Source organism: Sapajus apella, unplaced genomic scaffold (genome assembly GCF_009761245.1).
Source record: "Sapajus apella isolate SASKATOON/1434 unplaced genomic scaffold, GSC_monkey_1.0 scaffold13, whole genome shotgun sequence".
NCBI lineage: Eukaryota > Metazoa > Chordata > Mammalia > Primates > Cebidae > Sapajus > Sapajus apella.
In genome coordinates, this window is record NW_022436953.1 from 24,356,234 (window position 1) to 24,370,742 (window position 14,509).

Sequence of the window (14,509 nt, forward strand, 5' to 3'; positions counted from 1 at the left end):
TGTATATTTAGAAAACCCCATCATCTCAGCCCAAAAATCTCCTTAAGTTGATAAGCAACTTGAGCAAAGTCTCTGAATACAAAATCAATGTGTAAAAATCACAAGCATTCTTATACCCCAATAATAGACACACACAGAGCCAAATCATGAGTGAACTCCCATTCAAAATTGCTACAAAGAGAATAAAATTCCTAGAAATACAACTAACAAGGGACATGAAGGACCTCTTCAAGGAAAACTACAAACCCCTGCTCAAGGAAATAAGAGAGGACAAAAACAGATGGAGAAACATTCCATTCTTATGGTTAGGAAGAATCATTATTGTGAAAATGGACCATACTGCCCAAAGTAATTTATAGATTCAATGCTATCCCCATCAAGCTACCATTGACCTTCTTCACAGAACTGGAATAAAACAGCTTAAACTTCATATGGAACCAAAAATGAGTCTGTATAGCCAAACAAGACAATTCTAAGAAAAAAAAAAAAATGCTGGAGTCATCACACTACCTGTCTTCAAACTATACTACAAGGCTACAGTAATCAAAATAGCATGGTACTGGTACAGAAACAGAGATATAGACAAATGGAAGTAATGCCACATATCTACAACCATCTGATCTTTGACAAACCTGACAAAAACAAGCAATGGGGAAAGGATTCCTTAATTAACAAATGGTGTTAGGAAAACTGGCTAGCCATGTGCAGAAAGCTGAAACTGGACCCATTCCTTATACCTTATACAAAAATTAACTCCAGATGGATTAAAGATTTAAAAATAAGACCCAGCACTATAAAAACCCTAGAAGAAAACCTAGGCAATACCATTCAGGACATAGGCATAGGCAAGGACTTCGTGACAAATACCAAAATCAATGGCAAAAATAGACAAATGGGATCTAATTAAACTTAAGAGCTTCTGCACAGCAAAAGAAACTATCATTAGAGTGAACCAGCAACCAACAGAATGGGAAAAAATTTTTGCAATCCACCCATCTGACAAAGGGCTAATATCCAGAACCTATAAAGAACTTAAACAAATTTACAAGAAAAAAATAACCCCATCAAAAAGTGGGCCAAGGATCTTAATAGACACTTTTCAAAAGAAGACATTTATGCAGCCAACAAACATATGAAAATATGCTCATCATTACTGGTCACTAGGGAAATGCAAATCAAAACCACATTGAAATACCATCTCACACCAGTTAGAATGGCGATTATTTAAAAATCTGGAGACAACATGCTGGAGAGGAGGTGGAGAAATAGGAACACTTTTATACTGTTGGTGGGAGTGTAAGTTAGTTCAACCATTGTGGAAGGCAGTGTGGCGATTCCTCAAGGATCCGGAAATAGAAATACCATTTGACCCAGCAATCCCATTACTGGGTATATACCCAACAGATTATAAATCATTCTTCTATAAAGACATACGCACACATATGTTTATTGCGGCACTATTCACAATAGCAAAGACTTGGAACCAACCCAAATGCCCATCAGTGATAGACTGGATAAAGAAAATGTGGCACATAAATACAATGGAATACTATGCAGCCATAAAAAGGGTGAGTTTATGTCTTTTGCAGGGACATGGATGAAGCTGGAAACCATCAATCTCAGCAAACTGACACAAGAACAAAAAACCAAACACCTCATGTTCTCATTCATAAGTGGGAGCTGAACAATGAGAACACATGGACACAGGGAGGGGAACATCACACACTGGGAGGGGCCTGTCAGGGGGTGGGGGGCTAGGGAAGGAATAGCATTAGGAGAGATATGTAATGTAGATGACAGGTTGATGGGTGCAGCAAACCACCATGGCATGTGGATACCTATGTAACAAACCTGCATGTTCTGCACATGTACCCCAGAACTTAAAGTATAATAATAACAACAAAACAAAACAAATGGTGATTGTTCCACTCATCTAAATGATCAGACTGGATATAGGTAGAGTTTATCCCACGGAGCCCTGTGTTTTCTTCCTAGGCTCTTCCAAAATATCTGGGTGCCATGGTGTCTTTGGAGCTGGGTTCCTTAAGCCGCTTTGAGGCCTTTTTGGTACTCTGAAAGTGTGTTCCACATTAAGGGTCATTGGCTCTCTGGCTGCATTCCTCCTGAACAATCCAGGCTGGAAATGCCCTACAGCTGGAGACCAAAATTCAGAGTCTGCAGGCAGGAGAGGTTAAAATAAATAGTGACTCCAGCAAGACCCTTGGTGACGAGAAGTCTGCACGGCATCCAACACCCTGGAATGCTCAGCCACTTCAAAAGGAGAGTCATTGCCAGATCTCTGCAAAGCGGGCAAAGGCCTTCGGGCCACGTGCTTTGCAAGTGCTGCATGGGAAGCAGTGGCCCAGACTGCCCGGGACCATGAGGTCCAAGAAGCACATGTTTTACCATGGCCACCGCAGACCCTATATCGCCTGACATCCAGAGCCTGGCAAGGGGCCTCCTTCCCAGATTGTCACTAAGGTATCGCCAAACCAATTAGTGTCGTTCGTGACTCCTGGAAGAAAAATGTCCTGTTTATTTTTTAGCTCTGCTTGCTTGTCGCTGGTGTCACAGTAGGAGATCCATTATAATGACCAGGCTCTTTTCTGTTCCACCCGCTTGACCTCTGCCACAACTCCCTGTTTTGTTTGGAATTTTGAAGTCTGGATTTCTCTGGCTATCATCGGAGTTACATCACTGGACAGAAGTGTGAGCTTCAGATGCCTCATAAATGTCATCTGGTCAACTTCAGGCTTCATTTCACAGATCTGTTTCCCAGCCGCTCTCATTAGAAACTGATTATGACTTTGTACTGTGTAGTTGAATTCACCAGTAAATCTGATTCTGATATAGGGAAGTCTAAAGTGGCATCCTGCTCCATGACCTTCAATGACCTTGGAAAATAATGCATCCCCCTTCACAGCCAATCCATGGGTCTTGCTCTTTCATGCACACAGACACATGCGTGCGAGCACGTGCAGACACACCCCCCCCCAATTTTCATTCTCTTAGACCAGAGTTTCTCAACCTCAGCACTATCGGCATCTCAGACCGGATACTTCTTTGTGGTGGGGGCTGTTCTGTGCATTGTAGGATGTTTAGCAGCATCCTTGACCTCCACCCACTAGATGCCAGTGGAACAACCACCCTCTCCCCAAGTCATGACAACCAAAAATATCTCCAGATGTTGCCAGATGCCCCCTAGAGAGCCAAATCACCCTGGTTTGCAGATCACTGTTTCCTTAGACCTAAAAGAGTGACATGGAATGTGACTTCTAACATTTTTAGAGCCAAGAGATAATAGAAGTTGAGTAAGAGAGTTCCCATTTTACAATTCATTTCCTGGATTAAACAAATCAAAGAGTTTAAGTAGTTGGAAAAAAGCCCAAGTGTTCATTTGAGCGAGAAGTGCTCCTTAGGAGGAGTTGGCACTTGCTCCTTGAAATTGCAGGGGATTGAAGACATCAGCCGGGGGGACTCTGAGACCTTTTTACTCCATCTTCCTGTCTTGCGGGAGGAGGAGGTCATGATGGCGGAAGATGGCAGGGGAGGCCCCGGTATTCCCCTAATGTCCTACTTGCTCCGTCCACATCAGCTCTATCCCAGCTAGCCTCCTCCATTATGTCAGAGTAGAAATATAAAAGTGAGACTTTTAGTTAAACTGAGTTTGTTTTTTTTTTTTTTCTTTGAGATGGAGTCTCACTCTGTTGCCCAGGCTGGAGTACAGTGGTGCAATCTCAGCTCACTGCAACCTCTGCTTCCTGGGTTCAAGCAATTCTCCTGCCTCAACCTCCTGAGTAGCTGGGATTACAGGTAGCTGCCACCATGCCCAGCTACTTCTTGTATTTTTAGTAGAGACAGGGTTTCATCATGTTGATCAGGCTGGTCTTGAACTCCTGACCTCGTGATCCACCCACCTCAGCCTCCCAAAGTGCTGGAATTATAGGCATGAGACACTGAGCCTCGCTAAACTGAGCATTTTTATCAGAAGCCAGAGAAATTTAAAAATATCTCCTGGCTAGGGGGAGGGGCACAGCTGTGTTGTCTCCCCAGCCGTCCCGAGACCCCTGCAAATCGTGTTTTCAGACCCCTTGCATCTTGCCGTGAGATCTTGGGTCTGCTGTCTGTCTCTCTCCCAGGGCTGTGGACTTCCCAAGGACAAGGGCTGTACCTTATTCAAATGATTACTCCTTGAGCTTTGCACAAAGCCTGACCTACATTTTTATTTTAACAATCGCTGATATGTACTGAATGCTTACCTGTACCAGGTATAAGCGCAAAGCATTTCATATACAGCATCACATTCAAATATTTTCCAAACTCTAAGAGGTAGGTACTAGATTATCCCCGTTTTACAGACATGGAAATTGATCTCTAGGGGGTGAAATGACTTTCCAAAGTTTCCCAGCCTATAACAGAGAAAGTACCAAGTCTGGGACCAGGCTGTTCAGACAGAGCCTCTTAATCCCTGAATACTCCCAGGCTCTTGATATATATTTGATGAACAATGGATGAAAGAACAGAGAAATGCTCCCCCTGACAATCTTGTCAATTGGAGTGTTCACTAGACTATGGTGACTGCCAGGTGACCTTATTTTCTCATCAGAGGGAAATTTTGGGAAACTATATTCTATCTCACCTCTCCTTGCTATGTTGAACACATCCCTAGTATAACTGGAAAATTTTCCTTGGAGATTTGGTATCCTTTCCCCTTTAGGATGGAAGCAATGAGCACCCACGTAGAACTGCCCTCCTAGGGCACAGAGCCATGACCACACCAGCCTGCTCCAAGGATGGGAGTGTTCTCAGTGGTGATCTACAGAAAACTGAAGCAGGAGCCGGTGGGTGAACAACTCTAGCCAGTGCTGGGTCCATTCATTCCAGCAAATATTTATTGACAGCCACCGGCCAGCTTCTGGGCAGACACTGCTCAGATGGTCTTTGCCCTCCAGGTTCCCAGAGCCAGGAGGGAGAGTCACAAACCCAAGCAAAGCTAACAGCAGCCGAATGTGGGTAAATGCTGTCATCAAGGTTGAAACAGGTCAGTGAAACAGGAAGGAAGTAATTCATTCTGCCCAGACAGACCAGGAGTGACTTTTGAGCAGAGGCTGGACAGGAATCTGGCCTGAAGCAGTGGTGGAGGATGGAGAGGCACAAGTGGAGGTGAGGCCGGGGGTCGAACCTCTGGGGAGCAAGACCTTGGTGGTGTGGGGAGGACATCAGGGAAAGCTGATGGGTTGTGGAGGTGAGCAAAGCTGAAAGAGAGGCTGGGCCCTGCTCAGGAGAACATTTCTCTATCCAGTGGGCCATTCTGCCCACTTTGTTCAAAGAACACCAGATTCTGAGCATATCAGGGTCTAATTTGTAGGCCAACAGAAGCAGATCCTGAAACGAGTATTTGGGTACAAGTTGTTTATTTTGGAGGGGATCTAGGGAGCACTGATACAGTAGCAGGGCATGGAGACAGGGAAAGGAAAGATGCCAGTACCAACGTGTTACTGCCAGGGGCCACAGGGCCTCAGTACCTCTAGCAGGGACATGTGAGAGCCATGGGAATGGACTTGCAAGGGTCAGGTGTGTGTATCATTCCCCAACTCCAAGTTCAGGGACATCTGTTGGTAACCTAAATTCATCTACAGTGAAAGTGAGAGTATTTACACCACAGAAATTGACAAATGCTACAAATGGTGGCTTTACCTGGGCCCATCCTCTCCCAAAAGCCCATTTACCTGCACCTGCTACCTGCTGAGGGCTTCTGAGCAATGATATTGTCCTCAGAGTTGTCCTCCTGAGAGCACAGGGCACTGGAGAGCTGGTCCATTTCTCCCCCAACACCCATCCATCACTGGTGAGAGCTGCTCCTTGCGGTGTCACCTACTCAGGATTCCAGCCACCCTGAAAGAGGACAAATGTACTCCCAGCTGCACAAAGCCCTCAGGGGGAAGGAAGCCTCCGTGGTTTACCATAGAAACCCATTAGCCTGGAAGGGAATGGGGATTGGTGAGGGACTATGGCATTTGCTATGGGTCTGAACTATCCATGAGTGATACTGAATAAGATGTCCACTGTCCTTGGAAAAATTGCCAGGTAAGTGGAGTGGAGCCTACACACTGTTTCCGTCGCAAGCCTGCTCATCACTTCCCACCCACACACCTGTGTGCCTCCCGGCAGCGGTCAGCCCATCGCCACAGATGCTGCAGACTGACTGCGTGTTCTCCACTCAGGAGCTCATACATCCTAGTGATATTTTCACTCTAATAGGGATCCAGAAGGACAACACATTCTTCCCAAGATCTCTTATGGTGCTGAAATATCATTTAGGGAGTGATTATTTAAGCAAACAACCTCCATCTCACACTCCCACCTCCACATGCCCAACCACTGAAGTTCGTTCTGCTCCCCCAAAAGTAAAATTCTAAATACATAAAGCTCACGGCCTGGAAGAATACAACTTGCCTTAAATAAGTCAGGACGTACCTTCCCAATGGCAGATATGCCATTCACTGGATCCTCCAGAGAAGCAGGTTTTGTTAATAGGCTTGCCGCCTCTGTGCCCTAGTTTTGCCACTTGGGAAAGCTCCTAAGATGTGACTGTGACAATGGAAAGAGTTTGGATTTGGCTTTTATTTTCATCTCATGAACTCTGACATGCTCCATTTTCCCCTGCTGGGGACTTGGTGCAGGCAAAAAAAGATACTCACTCTATCTCCGGAGCACTGAGAGCTCTTTGGAAGCAGAGCCTCATGGCCTGATAAGGAAGAGCCAGCCGCAAATCTCCTACTCCTGAGCTTTGGAGGAGCCAGTGCGATGGAACCCTGAGTAAGGGGGACCCTGCTGGGGGAAGCACTGATATATGCTCATTTGCAGGGACTGAAGCAGAGAAGATGAAATAAGCTTGGAGAAAGAAAGGACGAATGATAGACGTGACAGTGTTTTAGTCCTAGTTTGCCTGTTCCAAAGAAGTGAACAACTGTGCTTACTGACTGCCTCCCTGCGATTCCTTGTAAAATCTTCTCTTTCCAGCTTGTGTCCCAAATAACTTATAAACAATGTCTCCTTTACTCGGCTCTCCAAAAACAATCCCTTTGTTTAACCACAATTTGCAAAAACAATTTCTTCATTGTAAATAAATCCCTAGACTCTACAATATGCCCTGATCCAGGAAAACACAGGAACATATTTTATAAAGCTCTGTGTATTTCCAAACAAGGGACATTGTTTCACCATAGAAATGCTATTTTTAAAAATCCTACTGACAGTAAAGCCTGGAGAGTGCTCTTCTGGTGTGAAGATAAAGGCAGCCCAGAAGCGAGATGCCCTGGGGAAGGTAAAGCGGAGAAGGGAACTCAGAATCGCTTGCTCCGTCTATTCAGACCATCACCCAAGGGTCTCAGAGCGTGACTTGCAGTGCTGGGGCCAAATCAAAAAGGGCCTGCCGAGGAGATCAGGGAGACACAGGTCAGCTGTAATAGAGCTTCCCCAGCAGGCCAGGGCTGCCATGGCAGGTAGGCAGGCTTCCTGAGTCAGGGTCAGGGGTGCTGGTCCCTGGGGCACCAACAACACTGTAGTGAAGGGCAAGGCTGCATGTATAATCAGAGAGGGGCACACAGAGCATTGCCCCTCCTAGCTGGCAGTGGGGAATTTGGTGGATCACTGAGACCCTTACTCTACTTCGTCTCCTACCAAAGAGCTTGTTTACCAGCACATCTCTGCTCACTGGGGCTTCTGAGAGTACAGGACACTGGGGGAGCATGGGGAGCTTAGGAAGCCTCTTGTCTTCCTCAGAGTACAGGGCACTGCGGGAGGCTGGGTATTCACTCCTCAGCCCCCATCCGCTGCTGATGAGAGCTGCTTCTGGCGGTGTTACCTACCCAGAAATCCAGCCAACCCTAGAATGGGGACAAGCACATTCCAGCCACAGAATGCCATCAGCAGGGGAGCCTTAGTTGCTTGCAGCAGCAAACTGTGAGCATAGGAAGCAATGAGGAGAGCTCAGGGACTACAGGGCCCTGACAGTATCTGCTTTGGTCTGAGCTGCCCATGGGCCATATCAAATAAAATGTCCCTTGCCTGTGTATCCAGGTCTTAGCATTATTTTTTCTAAGATCTTTTCTGAGATGTGACATACACATCGCTGCCTTCTAGAGAGCCTTCAGAATATTCCCTATGCCTTTCTCAATTACTCAGAGTTCCTGAGCCCACCCAAAGGCAGTAGGGCCAAGAGGTGGATCCTGTGGCCCCAGGACCTGCTTAGTCCCTCAAATAATATCTGCTGAAGACACGAAGCCCTCTGAGGCTGAGCAAAACTCCCATGGCCTCCCTGAATGGGGGAAGAGTTGGAAACTATGTGCCATTTATTCATTTTTTAAGGCTTGTTTTATGTTAATGGCTGATCTATGTAATCAGGTAGGCCAGTAGGTACAGACAGAGGGGGAGCTTTTATTTCTTGGTCTCTTCCTCCTTAGACAAAGCCTTGATAATCTCCTTCTTGGCCCATAGGCCTCTTCACGGCTCTCGTGTGCTTCCTTCATCTTAGACCTGCAGGCCTCAGCCTGGTCAGCCAGGAGCTTCTTGTGGGCCTTGTCTGCCCTCAGCTTGTAGATGTGTTCCATGAGAATCCTCTCATTTTTGAACACATTCCCCTTACCTTCAGGTACAGGCTGTGACACATGCGGCAATCGATCTTCTGAGCAGCTGGCACAGAATCCTCATTCACCTCATCCATGCAACCTTCTCTGGCATTCGGGCATTGGCTGTACCCTTTCACTTACTTATGCCCATGTGCCTGCCCTTCCAGTGGGCCAAGGTGTTTTTCTGGTATCAAGCTGGGAATGGACAGTTGCAGAATTGCGGATGATCAGCCCATCTTTGATCAGCTTCTGGATCTGCTGACAGGAGTTGGCATTGGTGATTTCATTGGTCTCATTGGGGTCCGACCAGATCTCCTTGCCACAGCAGAGGACACTAAAGGTGAGCCTATTCTGAAGCCTGAGAATACTCATGGCTGTGGCTTTTGCAGAAGCAAAAGATAAGAGCCAGGATGAAAGCAAGGGACAAGATGCCTGGGCGGGGGAAACCTTGGCTATTGGACACTACTCTTCCCATGGGAAGGGGCCACAAAAACAAGGACTCTTCCACAGAGATGTGCCCAACACTTGAGATGGACAGCCCAGCGATGCCCCAGAATGTTCTGTTGCCCCCACACTCAGTGGCCCCAGAGCACTGCCTTCATCTGTAGTTTCCAAGTCAGTCTCTTCCCTGACACCACCTGCCATTTCATTGATCTACCCTTCCCATCCCCTCCAGCCTGGCACTTCTGTTCTGCTCACAGTGTCACTATGAAGAGCAACAGCCAAGGGAAGAGATAGCCTTGATGATGAACTCAGCTTGCTTTAGTTTTACACAAGGTTTTCAGTCAAAAAGCCAAACGTTTGGGTCACACACACTTTTGCTATGAATCAGTAAAGTATCCAGGGATTGTGGATGTTTGTGTGAGGGGTTGGAGAGCTGGCCCTTCTGTGCCTATCCAGCCTGTTTGCTGCAGGGAGCATCCCTGACTTCTCTTTGGGCTTCCACCCCTTCCTCTCTCTCTGGCTGTAGCTTAAGGAGTAGAGCTCCCGACCCAGGCAAAGCCATCCAGCACCTTCCTTTCCCTGTTCTAGGGTGCCCTTAGTGATGGTGGTGGGGATAGATCAAGGCTGGTCCAACCGAAATGAATCTCAGTAATTTTACTGGGTATTCCAGGACAAAGACACTTACTGTTTTTTGCTGGACTTGGGGCTGTCAGCATACAGAGATGGAGAGTGGAGCCTTTAAAGAAAGTGAGGCCAAGGGATGAGCCCTGTGACATCATCTGAACCCTGTGACATCATCTGAACCCTGAACCAAGCCCAGATTAAGCCAGATGTAACCTCTGGACTTCCACCTTAAAAATAAGCATAAATTATCTTTTGGCTTAAGATACTTAAGATACTTTGGTTTTTCTATCACTCATACTTTCAAAAGGAGTCCCAATCAGTGGACCTTGAAGTAAGCATTGCCCTGGCTTTCTGGAGGATTTACCAGGCTGTCTTCTGAGATGACAGATGCTTCTCAGTGATCAGCTTTGATGGTGGCAGGTGGAGACATCTGTGCAGTGGCTGGGTGTAGTGAACTCTGCCTCTGCCCAGCTTCCTAGACCTTTGCTCTCACCCTATGATCAAGTCAAAAGCCTGACAGGGAGAGAGGGGGCATGCTTGATTCCTCTGTTCCTTTGGTCCCTGAGTCCAGTCAATCATCACATCTGACTAATTCCTCCCCCAGACAGCTCTCAACTGAATATGCTACTTTCTCTTCTCTGACACCACCCTCATTGAAGCTCCTACCACCTTTTACGAGGGCTCCTAAAATAGACTCCTAACTAGTCTCTCCATTCTACGCTTGCCCCCCATCCTTTCTCCACCTAACATCTAAAGTGGAATTGTAAAATAGAAATCAAATTGTCATGTCTGTCCCTTCCCTGTTTCGATCACTTAAATGGTTTGTGTGTTTGTCTCATATCCAATGCTCTGGCCATACCAACCACCACCTTTTTGTCTCTGGAATGTGCCAAGCTGTTTGGTATGTACCAAGACTGGATTCATTTCCTATATTACACTTCTCTAGGCTGAAAGCCCACATGGGTCTCCCTGGGCTAAAGTCTCTGTGTCTGCTGGGATGCATTCCTTTCTGCTGTGGGAGATAATGTGTTTCCTTGCCTTTCAAACATCTAGAAGCTGCTTGCCTTCCAGTGTACAGCCCACCTTCAAATGCAGCATCTTTCTGACTCTTCAGTTGGCACATCTTTCTCTGGCTGCAGCTGGGAAAGCTTCTCTCCCTTTAATGTTTCATGTGATTAGATTGGGAGCCTCTGATAATCCAGGCTATGAACCCATCTCAAGGACCATAGCCCTTAATCTGCAAAGTTCCTTTTGTTATGTTAGGTAAGGTATTCACAGGCTCCAGGGATTCAGGTGTGAACACCTATGTGGTTGGGGGGGGAACATTTTTCTGCAGACCACAGGCCCTTTGCACATGTTGTTTGATTTACCTCAAGTGCTCATCACCCAATTCTCAACAGCCCAACTCCTTTAGGCCAAACTTTGCATCCTCAGAGAGACCTCAGTAAAAATCCACTTTAAATTAGACCCTCTGGTTACTCACTATGGCTTCTGTTTCTTTCCCTCATAGCGCTTTCAGTAGTCTATAATTAGATATATTTGTACAATTATTACTTGATCGTTTTTCCCATTGGAGTGAAAACTCTGCAAGAACAGGAACTGAACTGATTGTGCTATTTGCCTATGACATTATCAGTCACGTGGTGGCTGCTCCATGAATGAATGATTGGAGTGAAATTGGCTCCAAACTTTAAGCTCAGCCCTGTCTCCATCAGGACAAATCCTTACCTGCTCAAGAGAGATTTAAGGAGTTCCAATCTGGATTTCTGGGACCCAGTATCTAGCCTCCCTTGCTACAACTCCATCTCTGCTGTGGGCCCCCATCATGATCCTGAGTACCCACTCTGATGCTCTGAGCCCAAGGCCCTGTATTCATCATCTGCCCTCTTTTTTCTTGTCTAAGAATCCCTGGATTCAGGTTTACTATTCTCCGTTGTTTTTGCTTTGTTTTTGAGATGTAGTCTTGCTTTGTTGCCAGGCTGGAGTACAGTGGCCACTCTCTGCAACCTCTGCCTCCAGGGTTCAAGAGATTCTCTTGCCTCAGCCTCCTGAGTATCTGGAACTACAGGCGCACGCCACCACACCCAGCTAATTTTTTGTATTTTTAGTAGAGACAGGGTTTCATCATGTTGGCCAGGATGGTCTTAATCTTTTGACCTCATGATCTGCCCACCTCAGTCTCCCAAAGTGCTGGGATTACAGGTGTGAGCTATTGCACTCAGCCATCTACCACTCTTGCACCCCTGCTGGGGAGGGAGTACCTTTCCTTTGCAGTATTTCTTGAGGTCAATTACACATTATCATCTGCCTCCCTTAGTAAGCATTACACACCAGAAGGAGAGGGTTTATTTTTCTCCTGTTCACTGCAGGACCCCAGCCAGTATCTGCTCCCCTGCCCCAGACACCCAACACCTGCTGGTGAATGAATGGATGCCTGCACTCTTCTGTTCTTTCTAGACCTTCCAGGATTGCCCATGCGTCACCACCATCCTCCGTGTGGGAGCACCCTGGTGCCAACCGCTCCTCCAAGGCCATGCCTACTCTTCTTGTTTCCCATACTGCCCTTGCACCTCTATGCCATGCTGCAGGATTTTATCTTTACTGCCAGTTCTAGGATTAATGACAATCAGAACTAGGCACCACTTCAGAGAGAATATAGGATTTAGCCAAACAGTATTTACTGAGCACCTACTCCACACAAAAATGAGAGTTGCACAAAAGTGAGCAGCCACAGAACTACCCTCAAGAATCTCACAAAACGGCAAAGGAACAAATACTTTTCCTGGAATAATAAGCATCCCAATTCCACTGCTACAGCTATGAGAGTGGGATGCAGTAGGAGGAAACGAAAGGGGCTTCTCTGATTGTCGCTGCCATCAGACCATCCAACTAGCAGAAAAACTAATCTATAGGCTGCCCTAACCCTGGCTTAGGAGGAGGGGAGGTAGTGCAGCCTCATGGAAAAGGTTTGGGTGAAAGCAAGAAGGGTTAGTAAGATTTTACTTCTTATTTAAATGTAATTAATATCGGATGCCAGCCAGACATAAGCTCAGACTCAAATGTTGAAAAGACTTTGGAAATTGTAAGATCTTCTCCACATAAGCACACATCTCTCAGGTGAGGATGTACCTGTCTAACATCCTACAGAAGGCCTGCAGGAGGAATGAAGGTGTCATCCACAGTGAGTCTGGAGCAGGGACAGAACTGGCCAACTAGGCTGGAGGGCTCAGTCCTCCCAGGGCTGCGTCTCTCAGAGTCTCTTTCTCAGATGCCAAAGTGCTCAGTTGGGAAAACTGAAAAACAGTAGTAAAAAGATTTTCAAGTTGGAAATATGCAGCCGTGGAACTAATTGATAGGAAGAGGCCAGGTTGGAAAGTTCCATCATCTGCCGCTGAGATGGGGAGAGATCCTGGGGCAAGTGAAGGACTGGCAGGGAGGTGACATCTCAACCACCCATCAGTTTTGCTTAATCACAGAATCCCATCTGAGAACTGAGGGTAAGATGTTTGTGGATCGCGAGACATACTTGCAAGTTGACTTTAGTTCTTTTCTCCAAGTTTTGGTTATGGCTGACACAGAGAGTTTTACTAACGCACAGTGATCTGCCAAACTATTTTGGCTATGTTTTGCTGGAAGCTGGAGAGAAGACAAAGAACTCTATAAAAAATAACAAGCAAAGCAGAATGCCCTCCCTGTCTCCCTGAGGTGACACCAGCTATTTTCCCATGAAAATAAAGAGAGCAAAGAATACTTAAAAGAAGGGTTGGAGGTAGGGGAGAGAATCAGAAAAACCAATCTGTAAAAACAGGAGGGTTTTTGATGACTTTTAAATAGCAAAAGAACAATTATATGATTTTGCAGTGGTTCAGAATTTTTGAAAATTGAGAGAACTTGAAAGAGAATTCATGCTGTTGTTGTTTTTGTTTTCTACCCGGCATCTTGAAATGTTATATGAGCAAAAAAATCAGTATTAAGAACTGTCACTCTGTTCTCTGATGTGAAGGGGAGCTCCGTGGGGCTTCTGTGGTAATCCGGGTAAGCAAAGAGTGGATTAAGGCAGTAATTTTCAGTAGCTAAAAAAAGGACTACAAAGGCACAAGTGCTACCAATTATATCTCAACACAAACCAGTACCTCCTTAAGCCTCAACACAGAGAAGGCAAACAATTTCATTGTCAACCAGGGTGTTCTCGTAGAAAGCCTTGGAACATGCTGGGCGCATTAAAGGAGAGATATCTCGCATGTGCAATTACTCAACACATCTTTAAAACTGTAAACACTTGTTCACATGTGGGGAAGTTTACAGCCGTGCAGGGTTGGGAAACCCACCTGGCAGGCGGGTTCCCTTCGCTTCTCTCCAGTTGAGTAACCATCCTCGCCGCCCACTGCTCCTCTGAGAGCCAAACACCGTCAGCAGAGAAATCATTAAGGAGTGGGGGACGGGAGTTCATACCAAGCTATTTTTATCCAGAGGACTCCCTTTTCTCCCGTCTGTGTTGATCTACTCCATAAACCTTGCTTCCATCTTTCTCCCCGCCACCTGGTGCATCTGGGAGTGTACCGGCACAGAAATGCCATCTGGCTTTTGGCTAGCAGCTTTCTCCAGCTTTGATGGGTGAGTGGCACTGAGGATGCAGATATTTCCAAATAAATCAAGTAGAGGAAGATCGCCCAGGGTTGGTTTTTGAAACAGCGGACTGTGTGACCTCAAAGAGAATACCCGCCATGCTCAGAAAAATAATCTCTCCAAATGAGTTCAACAAAAGAATGTAGAGAGCCCAAAGACCCCTGCCTATAAATATGGGAATCAAA

At 46.2% G+C, this 14,509-nt stretch overlaps 1 pseudogene; it reads right to left on the minus strand.

Moving 5' to 3' along the window:
* Positions 1–8,322: 8,322 nt before the first annotated feature.
* LOC116553701 lies at positions 8,323–9,082 on the minus strand (annotated as a pseudogene).
* Between the last annotated feature and the right edge of the window lie 5,427 nt (positions 9,083–14,509).